This window comes from Equus przewalskii, chromosome 1 (assembly GCF_037783145.1).
Source record: "Equus przewalskii isolate Varuska chromosome 1, EquPr2, whole genome shotgun sequence".
NCBI classification, from domain to species: Eukaryota; Metazoa; Chordata; class Mammalia; order Perissodactyla; family Equidae; genus Equus; species Equus przewalskii.
This window is the reverse complement of record NC_091831.1, coordinates 50,407,473-50,421,388: the sequence shown is the minus strand read 5'-3', so window position 1 is coordinate 50,421,388 and position 13,916 is coordinate 50,407,473.

The window sequence follows — 13,916 nt, the reverse complement described above, 5'->3', positions numbered from 1 at the left end:
AGGTCACTGTGATTTCCCTCCTGGCCCCACCCCACTGAGATGCATTGGATCTCATTGCCACCACCAACAACATAGCCTTTCACTTTACATATAGAGAGATTTCTTTAAAAATAAGTAGTCGCAGTAAATGGCCAAACATCTAAAATTTCCAACTTTTAGAGAAATGGGCTTACCAATCTTTTAAAAATAATATTAATAAGGCGTACTCTCTCCCCAGCAAGTTCTGTACTGCTGGCTCCCCTTGTTCTCGTTTTGCTTACATTTGCACAGATAACCAGGGTGGTGCGGCCTTGGTATGTGAAGATGCACTGTCACATGCTCTTTCAGTCTTATTCAAGTGTTTCTTCACCAGATTGACATCCAAAGTCTTGGCACCAATCTTCCAGAGTCAAAAAAACTGACGTGAGAACCTTGATAATAATATTTAACATTTTTGAGTATACATTGTGGCCAAACACTATGATAAAAGCTTTATATGCATTTACCTCACTCAGTTCTCATGACCTTACTTTATGGGGAAGGTAATGGGTTGTGCAGAAGCAGACCTGCAGATGAAGACTCACGGCCAGTGATTCATTTAGAAAGTGCCCTTAGTTGAGACCACCAGGGGAAGGGGAAGGAAGCAGGAAGGTGAGAAGCCAAGCGGGAGCACGGTCAGACAGTCCCACTCTCAGCCTGGTCCCAGGCAGGCTCCGGAGTATAAACGACACCTCAGAGTTGGTTTCACATTCCTGCACCAGTGGTCAAAGGTGAAGTGTTCCTGGCAGGGGAGATGTAGGGATAAGTGTACGCTCCGGGCATTTTAGGTTCTCTGGCTTTGGTGAGTTGGGAGAAGTGGCTCCAGTAGCAGGCAGGAAATCCTCCAAGGCGAGTCCCAGGCGTGGGCTGTTAAAGGTAAGTAGAAGAATATAGAAGTAAAGAGGACCCCAAGGCATCCGGGAGGAGCACAGATTGATCTGCCCACTAACCTCTATTTTGAAATTCTGAAAAACAGCCTGGACTATTTGATGGGGCACACTGGCGGAAGTTTTGTGCGCTGATGAGTAAATATGGATGGAAAACGTTGCCTCCTCTTTTGCTTCTAAGTCAAAAAGCTTCTGAAATCAGTTTGAAGAACATCAAAAGATAAGTTCGTCTTGATTGAGTTTCAAAATTACAGGATCTCCAACATAATCATCCTCCCCCAAAATGTACACAAGACCATATTTGAAAGGGCATTACTGAATTTTCCCTAGATGGTCCAAAACAAATTAGAGAATGATTTACTTGAACCTAAACAAATGTCTACCACACAGCATTTTATAGATTCAAGTAATTTCTGAAAAGAGCCCAAGATGACAAGTCTGATTCTCCCTCGATACCCCTACCATCTCCCTACACGCCCACAGAATCAGTCCAGGAGAGATGATCAAACACTAAAGATTAGGCAAACTTCTTAAATTTTTTATTTCAGTACCAACTGCCAACTTCCACAGTGTTCACTGCCTGATTTTTTTTTAAACACTTTATTTTTTTATTTACTCTTTGTTGTTGTTGTTGAGAAAGATTGGCCCTGAGTTAACATTTGTTGCCAATCTTCCTCTTTTTGCTTGAGAAAGATTTGCCCTGAGCTAAAATCTGTGCCAATCTTCCTCTATTTTGTATGTGGGTCACTGCCACAGCGTGGCTGATGATTGGTGTAGGTTCACACCCGATCCAACCCGTGAACCTGGGCCACCAAAAGTGCCAAACTTAACCACTATGCTACTGGGCTGGCCCACATTGCCTGATGTTTATTGAGCCTGCTACAGGACCTAAAGTCAAGTTGTTGCTCAGAGCCTAAGCACTGGAATCTAAGCCTGATTCCTAGCTTTAATAAATTAACAGAGCATTCCTCCAACTGCCCAGATGCTGAGCAACCCTGCCAGCTGCAGCCATAGGGCAGTGTCTCCCCTTGGATCATTTTTCTGGTTTTATTCAGACAATTCCGTGGAGAAGAGAGTGGATTTATTGACAGATATATCCTCTCGTGACTTGCTGAGGGAGGGCGGAGGGAGAAAACATCTGAGCTCATCCCGGTGGGGTATCTTTTTGTTTTCTTTTCATAGTTTGGGTTGTCTCTGAGGGGTGGATATCTTGGTAATAGGGGTGAATGATGTCTCTATGTGTGATGGTAATCTTTGTTGAAACTAGCTCTTTCCAAAAATGACATTCGTCACTCAGTTTCAGTGAGATTGCCCTTCTTGACTATCCATATCCTAAAGCAGAAATGATTGCATTCATAAACAATTAGGGTATATCTCTCCCCTCTTAAAAACACTGGTTAGGAGCGAGGGCCTCAGATGACAGACATGAAAACATGCTTCTATCGAGAGTGTCCTGACCCCAAAAGTCAGGGCCTTCCAGGTTAAATTCCAGATCTCATTTCTCCAAAAACAGGCCACCCATTCCCAGCAAAATCTGATAACAGGATCCCTTTGCTCTTCAAATCTGGAGAGATGCATTCCAGCTGTCGCCTTCCTATCCCACCCTCTCCCTCACCCCAAGCTTGACCCTGCTTCTAGGCCTGGCCCTGAAGAAATTCCATTTGACCACCATCATACCATACGCAAGCTGATGATGCAAATCAAGGTCTGCAATACTTTGTGGTAGGAAAGGTGAAAAAGGCCCACTTTTCAAATCACACAGAGGTTTGAACATATTGAACACCTTGTAACCCCAAATCTCTGGGATCAGAATTGACTTTCTCATCTAGTATTTTTTGCCAGGAAGTAGCTTCATTTCATTTAGTCTTGGGAATTTCTTCTACTAGCGCGATGCAAATTATTCACCTCTTATCTTGGGAAGCCTCATGATCATAGGTTGATCTAGTCCTTCCACCTTGCCAAAGGGTTGATCTGAAGATTTTCACAAATCATTTCAACACAGTTAGGACTTTTTGAACTTCTACTACTTGCCAGTTACAGTGTGAGACTCAGCCTGTAGCCCCAGAGAGCCTCTGGTATCCGGTTGGACACACCCAAATAGTAATCACAACAAGACAATAAACGAACACGCCAAAGTTAATGCTATAGACCAGGTATGGAAAACAGGTTTCATTTCATCTGCTAACTCAGATCAGTAATGCATGATTGTGTTGTGAGTTATTCTGAGGCATAATCCAGGCTCCAGGGCAAAGAGGGCTAGGTTGCTTAATGGTGTCTGACATGACTCTGGGAGAATGAACTAATAGCATAATTGTCAAGTTTTATTCACTCCACAAGTATTTATTGCACAGATACCTGTCTAATATGTGTAGGCACTTTTCTAAGTACCAATGTCCTATCATTATGGAGTTTACATTCCGTTGTGGGATGCATGCAATGAAAACCAACAAACCAACAAATATTTTTATCAGATAAGTGCTATGAAGGAAAAAAGGAAGAGGATAGAACATAATCAATACCACTTTAGAGCAAAATGAGTGAAGGTGGTCAAAAGGTACAGACCTCCAGTTATACAATAAATAAGTCCTAGGGTGTAATGTACACCATGGTGACCATAGTTAATAATACTGTGTTGTATGTTTGAAGTTGCTCAGAAAGTAGATCTTAAAAGTTCTCACCATAAGAAAAAAAAAAAATTGTAACTGTGTGTGGTGACAGAAGTTAACTAGACTTAATGTGGTGATCATTTAGCAATATATACAAATACCAAATCATGTTGTACACCTGAAATGAATATAATGTTATATGTCTATTACATCTCAGCAAAAAAATATCATTTTAGACAAAGGTGGTCAGGGAAGTCCTCTCCAAGGAGGTATTATTTGAGTAGCGACCTGAATTAAGTGAGTCAGAAATTTGGAGCAGACAGAGCAAGGCCAGCTTGTCTCTACTTCACAATGTTTGGGGCCTCAAATAAGACTTGGAGGCCAGGAGTGACTAAATGGCTAGCAGCTGGAATCAACTGGATGTGTCTACACTCACATATCCGGTGGTTAATCCTGGCTCTTGGCTGAGACTTCAGCAAGGCTGTTGACTGGAACACCTACATATAGTTTCTCCATGGGATCTCTCTGACTAGGCTTATGCGAGCTTTCTTACAAAACGGCAACTGGGTTCCAAGCATGAGTGTCTCCAAATAAGAAGTTAGAAGCACATGGCATATTTTTGACTTAGCCTCAGAGTCACGTGCTGTCATTTCCATCACACTCAATAGAGTTTGAGGCAGTCAAAAAGGTCCACCCATGTTCAAGAGGAGAGGACACAGTCGCCACCACTCAGTGGGGGGAGAGTCGAAGTTAACGTGTAAGAAGAACGTGTGGAATGGGAGATAGTGTTGCTGCCATCTGCCACAACACCTTAGAGTGAAAGAGTTCGATGGTTTCCCCGAGCTAGCTTTTGATTGGAGGAGGGAGAAAAAGGAAATGGAGAGGCAATCAAGGATACTCTATGCCCAAAGGGAAAAAAGATGGAGTCAGGACTCAGAGCAAGGAAGAAAAGCTTTGCCACCACTTACTTTATTATTTGACACCTTTTTTCATATTCAAAGCTACTGCCAATTTCACACATCTCTGACCTTTCTCGCCTGATCCCTGCATTAGCCCGTGTGCACTTAACAGACAGGAACTCTTTGTGCCTCAGCCAAGATTTTGCTCACGAAGATGGTTTCCCTCTCCAAGATGGGCAGCCGCCATGTTTCAGCAGCTTCAGATGTCTGAAGATTATTGACCCGAAGGAGGCCCAGCTGTTTTCCTATTGGATCTCCCAGGAGAGAACAACTTCTTTAAAGGCCATATCCTCTCATTATCCCCACACAGACTCTCCAGAGAGGGTCTTAACTTCTTGAGCTAATGGGATTTGGTTGAGCAAAAGTTCAAAAACCAAATATCTCTTCACAACAATAGCAGTAGCAACAATATTATTTTCAGTGAAGCAACCAGAAAGCCTCAAAGTCAATACAAAATACCAAGGGCAGGGGTGCTGGGATGTCTGTGTTTTTAAAACATACTGAATGATTCCAATGAATGGAGGTTGAGAACCACTGCCCTCCCAGGTCTTCTTGACAAGCCTGTAATAAGCTGTATTCTCTTGTCCTGTGGTCTTTGCACATACTGTTCCCTCAGCCATCAGATGCTCTTTCCCCAGTTTTCTGCTTGACTCACTCCTCAATTAAAGGACCTGCACCAGGACCATAAAGCTTCAAGATGTAACTCTCTTTCTCCTTGGATGTCCCACTTCATAGGCCTCTTTGAGATTATATTCTTTTGTATAACCATCTTCAAGGAGGCCTAAAGTGCTCAGGCAATAACTAGAAGCAGCCATCTCAGCTTAGAGTGGGAAAAGAATTCAAACCTTCAAGTTCTGTAATTACACACATCACTAATCTCTTATCTATTTTACCATCAGGGCAAAGAAGCAGCAACTCAGCCTCCTACACGGCTCCTTTGAAAACAGTCCCTTGATGTTTTCTAGGTAAACTCATTGTTCCATCTTCAAACTGGCCCCCTGGACTGGCTGCAACCCCAGCTATTCGCTGGCTGCTGCTTCTCTCTGATTCTAAGGAGGCCGTGTGCATGTGCAAAAGGAGTGGAGTGGGAAGAAATGGCCAGCAGCAATATGAGTTAGGAAGCCCCCCATGCAGTGGTGAGGGCCAGAAGAGGAGAGTGTCGGAGAGGAAAAAAGTCCATCTTCCCCCGGGGATAAGCATTCCAAAAACAGGCATCCTGTTCCTTTTTATCAAAATCACTAACTTATTATGTATTCTTGGGCATCTGGCACTATAAAGTTCCAGATGTTCTGCTCTTGACTTTCACAACCTTCAACAGGAACGGATATTCAGATCATTCGAGGTGAGTGGAAACATGGCAGATTATTTCTGACAGATATCAGAAAGGGCATTCCTCCAATAGGTTTCCTGGAGCCATCCAATCGCCAGACTTGCAAATCAAGCCCAAGCGGTTCACAATAGTATAATTGTCATTTTCATCACCACAGGCACAACCGTTTTAGGAGGGAACCCTCAGCCCCCTGTCCATGTTTCAGCAGTTTTCACACCCCTCTCCACCATGGCAGAGTCTTGGAGCAACATTTCCAGAGCCTCTCTCTATCTCTTATTGGCTCCTCCCCTACAGAGCACTGGCCGACCTGATTGGTGGAGTGGAATTAGGAGATGGGGCATTTGGCAGGCGATTAGATCATGCAGGTAGAGCCTTCGTGAATGGGAGTAGTGCCCTTATAAAAGAGACCCCAGAGAGTTCCCTCGCTCCTTCTGCCATGTGAGGACACAGAGAAAAGACAGCCATCTATGAACCAGGAAGCGCGCCCTCACCAGACGCAGAATCTGGTGTGCCTTGATCGTAGACTTCCCAACCTACAGAACTGTGAGAAATAAATTTCTGTTGTTTATGTCACCCAGTCTATGGTATTTTTGTTGTAGCAGCCCAAACGGACTAAAACATCATGAAAGTCCTAAAAACAAGAGGACAAAAATAGAAGATGGATAGCCCTCTTGGATATTAAAGCATCTAAGGAAACTTGACAATTAACGCAATTAATACCAGCACAAGAATAGACAGAAATATGGAATAGAATAGAAAGTATAAAAAGAAACATATACAGAGAACATTTGTCCTAGTATTAAAGTTGTACTTCACATGACTGGGGAAGATACAGAATTTTTAATAAAGGATGTTGGGACAACTGGATAGCCATTTGAAAAGAAAAAATAAAATGCATCCATAATTCCATGTCATTTTTAACTTTATAGATCTCAGTGTAAAATAAAACAAATATAACCACAGAACTAATACAAATCCGTGGGTGAATTTCTTGAGAGTGGGACATTTTTGACTCTGATTTAAATAAAAAATAAACAAAAGAAACAACTGATAGTCTCAACAATATAAAATCAAAAATTTATTTATGAGGATCCTGAGGTCTGGAGAATGTAAGTGACTTACCCCAGGCCACCGAGTTAGTGTAAGCTGCTAACTCTCAGGCCGGTGTCTTTGACCTCACTCTCAGGTGTTTCTGTATTCTGTCTACCATAACTCCCTCTTACTGCTGATAACCCTCCTGTTCTCTACTTGAGTCCCTCTGCAAACTGTCTCTCAGATCTCCCAAGCCCTCTTGACACTATGTGCCCAGAGCCAAGCTGTTAGGTTCCAGGATCCTTTGAATGAAACGTGCATCTCATGTCCACTTTACCAGTTGCTTAAAGTTTAACCTGGGATGGGCTTCTGCAGTCATCCAAAGTTCACCAGTGTAATCTGCAGGGATAGGTAACAGATGAGCCCCGAGGCTGGCAGACGTGGTCTCTGTGTCTGTGTCTTTGTTCTCTGGAGAGGCAGGAGGCCAGCTGGATGCAGTTTTTCTCCAGTAAACCCCGTATTTCTCCAGTAACCCCTGTTGAGAGGACACCTCACTGGGAGAGATAACAATGACATAGAAAACCTATTCCCCCCCACTCCAAGGTCTTGGCAGCAAATTTAGAAATTAGAAGGATGGAAGAGACCTTAGAGGTCATGTAAACCATGCATTAGTCTTTCAGGAGGCATCAGTGTGAACCCAGTAGGAGATCCTAGGTAATCAACGCCAGTGTATACGGCACAGAACATGCTGGAATTCAGAGAAGGGCGGGATCAGAGGCAGAACGACTGAGGCTCCACGTTGCTGAGACAGATGGCTAGTGAGTCTTATCCAGGTTCCATTCATGATTTATCCCCACTCCCAGCCCTAAGCCTTCTTCCTGTAGGCAGTACTTCCTGTGCACAGTAGTATACCGTGCTGTTCTAACTCTCCTTGCTCACGGCAGCCCCTGTAGTCACTTTGGGTGAAGTCTCTGAAACAATTCAGACTCCCCCCTCGCCCCAGTCCAGGCAAACATGCCCTCAGGCACTGTGATATTTGGGGAGTCCGAGAGCATCATGTTTGGCATCCTGATTCTTGCATGATGAATTAAAACGGGAAGTGGAGATCCAGTCATTCAGTCAATTTCCTCAGGGCCCAGGGCAGAAATAGACAGAGCCCACAGATCACAGCAATGAGGGTTTTGTTGTGAGTCCTCAGGCTACAACGTCGGAGGGCAATTGGTACAGTTGTCCCAAGTCTCATTTCTCCCGGCTCTGGGGACAAGGAGGGTTCACAGCCACCAGGAAGGAGCACAGAAGCACCTGGGACTCCCCAAGCTGAGAAGCCCACCCTCATTGTCCACTCTACATTTTTACTTCCCAGAGAGAGAAGACAGTGAGGTTGGTTTGATACCACCAGCTACAGAGCACCTCTGTTGAGCAGAACCAAATTCCTTCACCCCAGGCCATCTGCCTTTTAGTTCATGACAGTCCCCAGCTCCAGCTACGATGGCCAGGACAACAACTGATTTCATTTCCATTACAAAGCATCCTATATGAATTATGGTAACCAAGGCAGGAAAACAAACAAAATGAATGTGTCCCCTTTTATCAAAAGTAGACTATATATGTCAATGATGTTTCATGGACCCTCCTTCTCTCTTCCCACTACAGCCACCTTGGTTCTTTTGCCCTTTCTATCTTCTTTTGCCTGTCTCTGAGTTTGTTCTTTTAGGTCAGGCTGAGCAGAAATTCCCTCTGCCCTCTGGAGAAACCCAGTACACAAGGCCCGACTCTGAGCAGCAAGCTTTGCAGCAGGGATCCAAGGTGTAGAGGAGAATTCAGGAGAAAGCATGAAAGAGAAGGGCAGGCTTAGCAAAACTCCAGAATAGTCCAGCCACAGCCCAATGGCACTGGGTGATTGGGTGATGGTTATAATGAACACATGGTTCAGAGCTACTTAACTTAGGCAGTTGTCACTCTCCTGCTTAGCCGCTTTCTTGGGATTGTGGTATGTGCACCACTGGCTTTCTAAGCCCGCTCTGCTGCAGGCAGAAAGAAGGTACAGTCACATCCCTCGGATTCACTGCTTCCCTCCTTAGGACATCACCCCCACAGGGAAGCAAATTTCATGGCTCTGACTCTTCTGGAAGGGTTATTAAAAGTTATGCTCTCTCCCAGGCACCCCTATGTTCATTGCAGCATTATTCACAATAGCAAGACGTGGAAGCAACCTAAGTGCCCATCAATTGATGATTGGATAAAGAAGATATGGTATACATATACAATGGAATACTACTCAGCCATAAAAAAGGATAAAATCGTCCCATTCACAACAACATGGATGGGCCTTGAGTGTATTATGTTAAGCAAAATAAGCCAGATAGAGAAAGACAATCTCTGTATGACTCCACTCACACATGGAAGATAAACACCAGGGGAAAGCTGGGGGGGGGGGCGGGCACAAAGGGTGAAGTGGTGCACCTACAAAATGACTGACAAATAATAATGCACAACTGAAATTTCACAAGGTTGTAAGCTATCATAACTTCAATAAAAAATAAAACAAAAAAAAAGTTATGCTCGCTAACTAACCTCCTTCTCAAAGCAGTGAAGCACGGTGACCGTCAAACATGCCTCATTGTTAGAATAACCCAGGGAAATTTTGAAAATTACAGATTTCCAGGCCCGACACCTTATCTACCAAATCAGAATCTCAGGAGGAAGGGGCAGCCTGGGATTCTGTGTATTTTTAAGGCTCTCCATGAAATTCTGATGATCAACCACTTTGAGGAATCAGCTAAACTTAAACTGAAATTGGAGTAGAATCTGGAGATTCTACAAGATACCTATTTGAACAAGTGATGTGCATGTGTGAAGGTTCCTCCTGAAAAGGTGAGTTAGCATTCGGATGCCTAGATTCAGGAAAACATTGTGCTGTGGGGTGAAGGAAGAAGTCAAGAGAGCACACAATCCCCCAGCCTGCCCTAAGAACTTTGGTCTGGTCCCCTATGGATAAGAGTACCACAAGCGGAAGCTAAGTGGCTGCTTTCAGAATGCATTCTGGTCACAAGCAGCAGGGACCCTGAATGACAAATAGAGATGGAAGACTTCCGCCCGTGGTATGCTGGAGCCGATGGGCACCAGTTTAGGAGAATCAATTGTCAAAATTTCAGGAATTTTGCAAATCAGTTGACTATAAGTTGCTGGCTGGCAATCAGGCATGGTGGGAGTATTTACACCAAGGAACTTGGAAAACACTACAAATCAGAGCCTTTCTATTTATCTGGAGAGCCAGCTATTAACTATTTACCCACACACTACTGCCTTCTTCCCATTCTTTGAGAATACAGTGCGTCTGGTACAGAGACATTTGGCAATCAGCTGCATCATCATGGCATGCACCAGAGCAGTGATGGGCATGAGGTGCCTTCCTCAAGCCGCTGGTAGGCAGGTGATATCAACAAGCAGAGTGATTCAAAAGAACGTGGGAGGGCTGATCTGAGTATGTGTGAAACACCTGGGGACTCCCAGCAATAACTGGGAGACTTCTACGGGTAAAACAAGCCAATCAAATGCGAGCTTAGAGGCTAATGAGGCCTTCCTCGCACCCACAAGTGAGGGACTTCAAGGTTGCAGCAGATGATCCTCTAGGCTTGCTAGCAGCTTTCTATGGGACCTCTCCTTAAATAATTCTGAAGACAGGAAGCTCACTGCTCTTGATGTTGGCCCATTCCATTCTTGGGCAGCTCTAGTTACCGGAAAGCTCTTTCTCAGATTAAAGAGATGTTTGCTTCTCTGTCATTTCTGCCAGCCATTTGCTCACTGGAATCTCCCAGAGCTGCTTCCAGCAGAAGCCACACAGGGATGTTCCACGGTTCCTATGGAGCAAGCACTGCCTCCTGCCAGTACAAGAGCGGCTTCATCACAGTCACCCCTGGAACTTGTCGCCTTGCCCATGACCCCATCCAGGAGGGTCTTTACCCAAGTTTGTTTGTCCTTTTGAATGTTCCACTTCCAAGGGCTGTGATAACAAAAGAGCACTTTCACCAAACCATGTTTCTTTCTCCCTGGCCATTTAGTGCGATCTCCATTATTCATGAACTCTTCCAATACTCTTCATACCAAAAGCTCTCTGGCCAGAGGCATAGAATTGATTTTGTGGAGTGGTTTGCATGCTATAAGATGCTCTCATTTATTTAGCTGAAAGCCTCCTACCCTGGGCTGGGCGTCAAGCTGGGCCAGGCAGTGCAGGCATAGGGTTTCTGGGTCTTGGAAATCATGGAACTCTGAGATGAGGCCAAGGGGGGCCCAGAGCAAACAGAGGCTTCCTCCCTAAGGGGCTCCTGATGCCCTTTCCTGCACTGGGTAATGAAACTCCAAAGGCTATTGCCAAATTCTCTTCTGGCCAGTTCCCAGCTGTAGAAATATTCAAGCGATATTTGTAGAAATGGATTCCATTGAAGACGTTAAGCCTTCTGAATGGGCACGCCTCACTGGGCTCAATTTACTCTGAATAAAATGCCCAATGTGGTGGGAAAAGGATGGACCTTCCAATCAGACGCATTTGAGTTCAAACACCAGTCCTGCTGCTAAAGAAATGACCCCATCTCTCCCAACTTCTGTTTCCTCACTTATAAAATGGGCTAGTATGCAAATTAAGTGGTAAAAACCATGGGAGCACCCACAGCAGGGCTTGGCACAGATGAATGCCCCCAATAATGGTAGTGCCCTCTGATTACCAAGAGCTTCTTACCAACCCCTTGTGAGCACTAACAAGGGCTTTCTTCATTTACTCAGCAAAGTAAACTGCTGCTGAATCTCTTTGGCCCTTGTGTTAGGCAAAATAATGTCCCTCTGCCAAATATATCCACGTCTTAATTTCCTAAACTTATGAACGTTACTTTACATGGCAAAAGAAATTTTGCAGATGTGATTAAGAATTGTAAAATGAGGAACCAGCCCTGGGGCCGAGTGGTTAAGTTCACACACTCCGCTTCGGTGGCCCAGGGTTTCGCCGGTTCTAATCCTGGGCACGGACATGGCACCACTCATCAAGCCATGCTGAGGCGGCGTCCCACATGCCACAACTTGAAGGACCCACAACTAAAAATACACAACTATGTACCGGGGGTCTTTGGGAGAAAAAGGAAAAATAAAATCTTAAAAAAAAATTGTAAAATGAGGAGGAGGTTAGTTTGGATTATCCAGGTGATCCCACTGTAATAACCAGGGTCTTTATAGGTGAAAGACGGAGGCAGGGAAGGGAGAGTCAGAGAGGAGAGATTATGACTGAAGCAGAGGTCCAAGTGCTGCAAGATAGATTGGCAGATGCTAGGCTGCTGGCCTTGAAGCTTGAGGAAGGGCTCATGAACCGAGGAATACAGGCAGCCTCTACAAAATGGAAAAGACAATGAAATGAATTCTCCCCTAGAGCCTCCAGAAGGAACTCAGCCCTGCTGACACCTCAATTTTAGCCAAATGACGCCCACTGCAGACTTCTGACCTCCAGAATTGTAACGTAGGGAATTCGTGTTGTTTGAAACCACAAAACTGTGGTACTTTGTTAGGCAGCAATAGGAAACTAATACAGCCTTTACTCCCTCTCGCCCCTAGAAGACCTGCCAATCCCCTCCTCAAGTTTTGGGGCATCCCTGGAATCCCCCAGCTTGGTTCTGCCCCTATTGAATAGCAGAGCCACCCAGCCCTGTCTGGAAGAAGGAGAAGGGGAAGTTGAGTATGACTTGGGACAGAACCACCACAAAGACAGGTAACATTAATTGAGAGCTTCTAAGTACACTACGTGTATTAATTCATTCTATCCTCACCATATATCTGTATATAGGTACTTTATGTCCCCCTTTTACAGATGGGACACCGAGGCACAGAGATGTTAAGCAATTTATCCAAGGTCCATACCACTAGCAATGGGCAGGACACAGCGGACTTGATCCAAGGAAGTCTTTCTCCAGAGTCCAAGCTTTAAACCACCAATCGACACAGCAAAAAGTCCCACACCCTGAGAGTGAGATGCTGGAAAGGCCCCATCCAGTCCTCCCCTCCGGAGACTCACCCTTTAGGCATGATCTGAGCTTTGAAACAGCAACTTTTTCCCTCCCCGTGGAGGTTGGAGAGAAGATGGAAGCCAATCTATTAACCCCATTTCTGGAATGCAATTAGAGCCCAGAAAGCTTTCCAAAATACTTACAAAGGACTATTCCAGATAGTGTGCTCCCTCGCGTGCAAATCTTTCCCCGCCCACACTAGGCTCTGGTTTTTGCTGAGTCCCAGAAAGAGGCTCCAGTCAACTCCCAACTGGCCAGACCACTGTAGGGACTCCATGTGACAGGGTGCCTGCCACCTTCTTAGACATTGCAGGGTGGCCCTGACACAGGCAACAGGCAAGAGGAGAATGTAATAATGTGATTGACAGGTTATTAGAAGAGTTAATATTGGAAATGTGCTCAGAACGTTGCCCTGCCCATAGGAAGGCTGTGTAAGTATTCATTTAATTCGTTAATTGAGTTCCTTTCCCTGGATTGAAGTGTGCCAGCAGAAGAGTTTTGTATGGCAGTGCTTCTCAAATTTAAGTGTGCACACACATCACTGGTGATCTTGTGAAAATGAGGACTCGGATTCAGGTCTGAGATGGAGTCAAAGATTCTGTGTTTCTAACAAGGTGATGCAGATACCACTGGTCCATGGAGGATGTAAGGCACAGATAACATAGGCCAGGAAGTAGACCTCATTACGGAAGGGGCCCTGAGGGTTGAGTGTGTACCCTGACCACAGCTAGACGTCTGGCCTTTCCAACCCTTCTCTTTCTGGGCAAGTGGTTCTGGGCAGGAGTCATCCCTCAGCCTGGCCAGGATGGTGGCAATGGGCCATTTCCACTGATGGCCTGGCCATATCTCAAGCACGAACGAGGCTCTTAGCCAGGTCAAGGAAGTTGTTGACAGGTAGAAGCTTAAACCCTCCAAAGCCTCCCCATCCCCTACAAGATAAACAGCAAGCTCCTTGGGATTCACACCCATGTTGACAAGACTCAAAATCCTGATCTTCTGTCCACCACACCACATGGCTTCCCACGTACTACTGGCTGTAA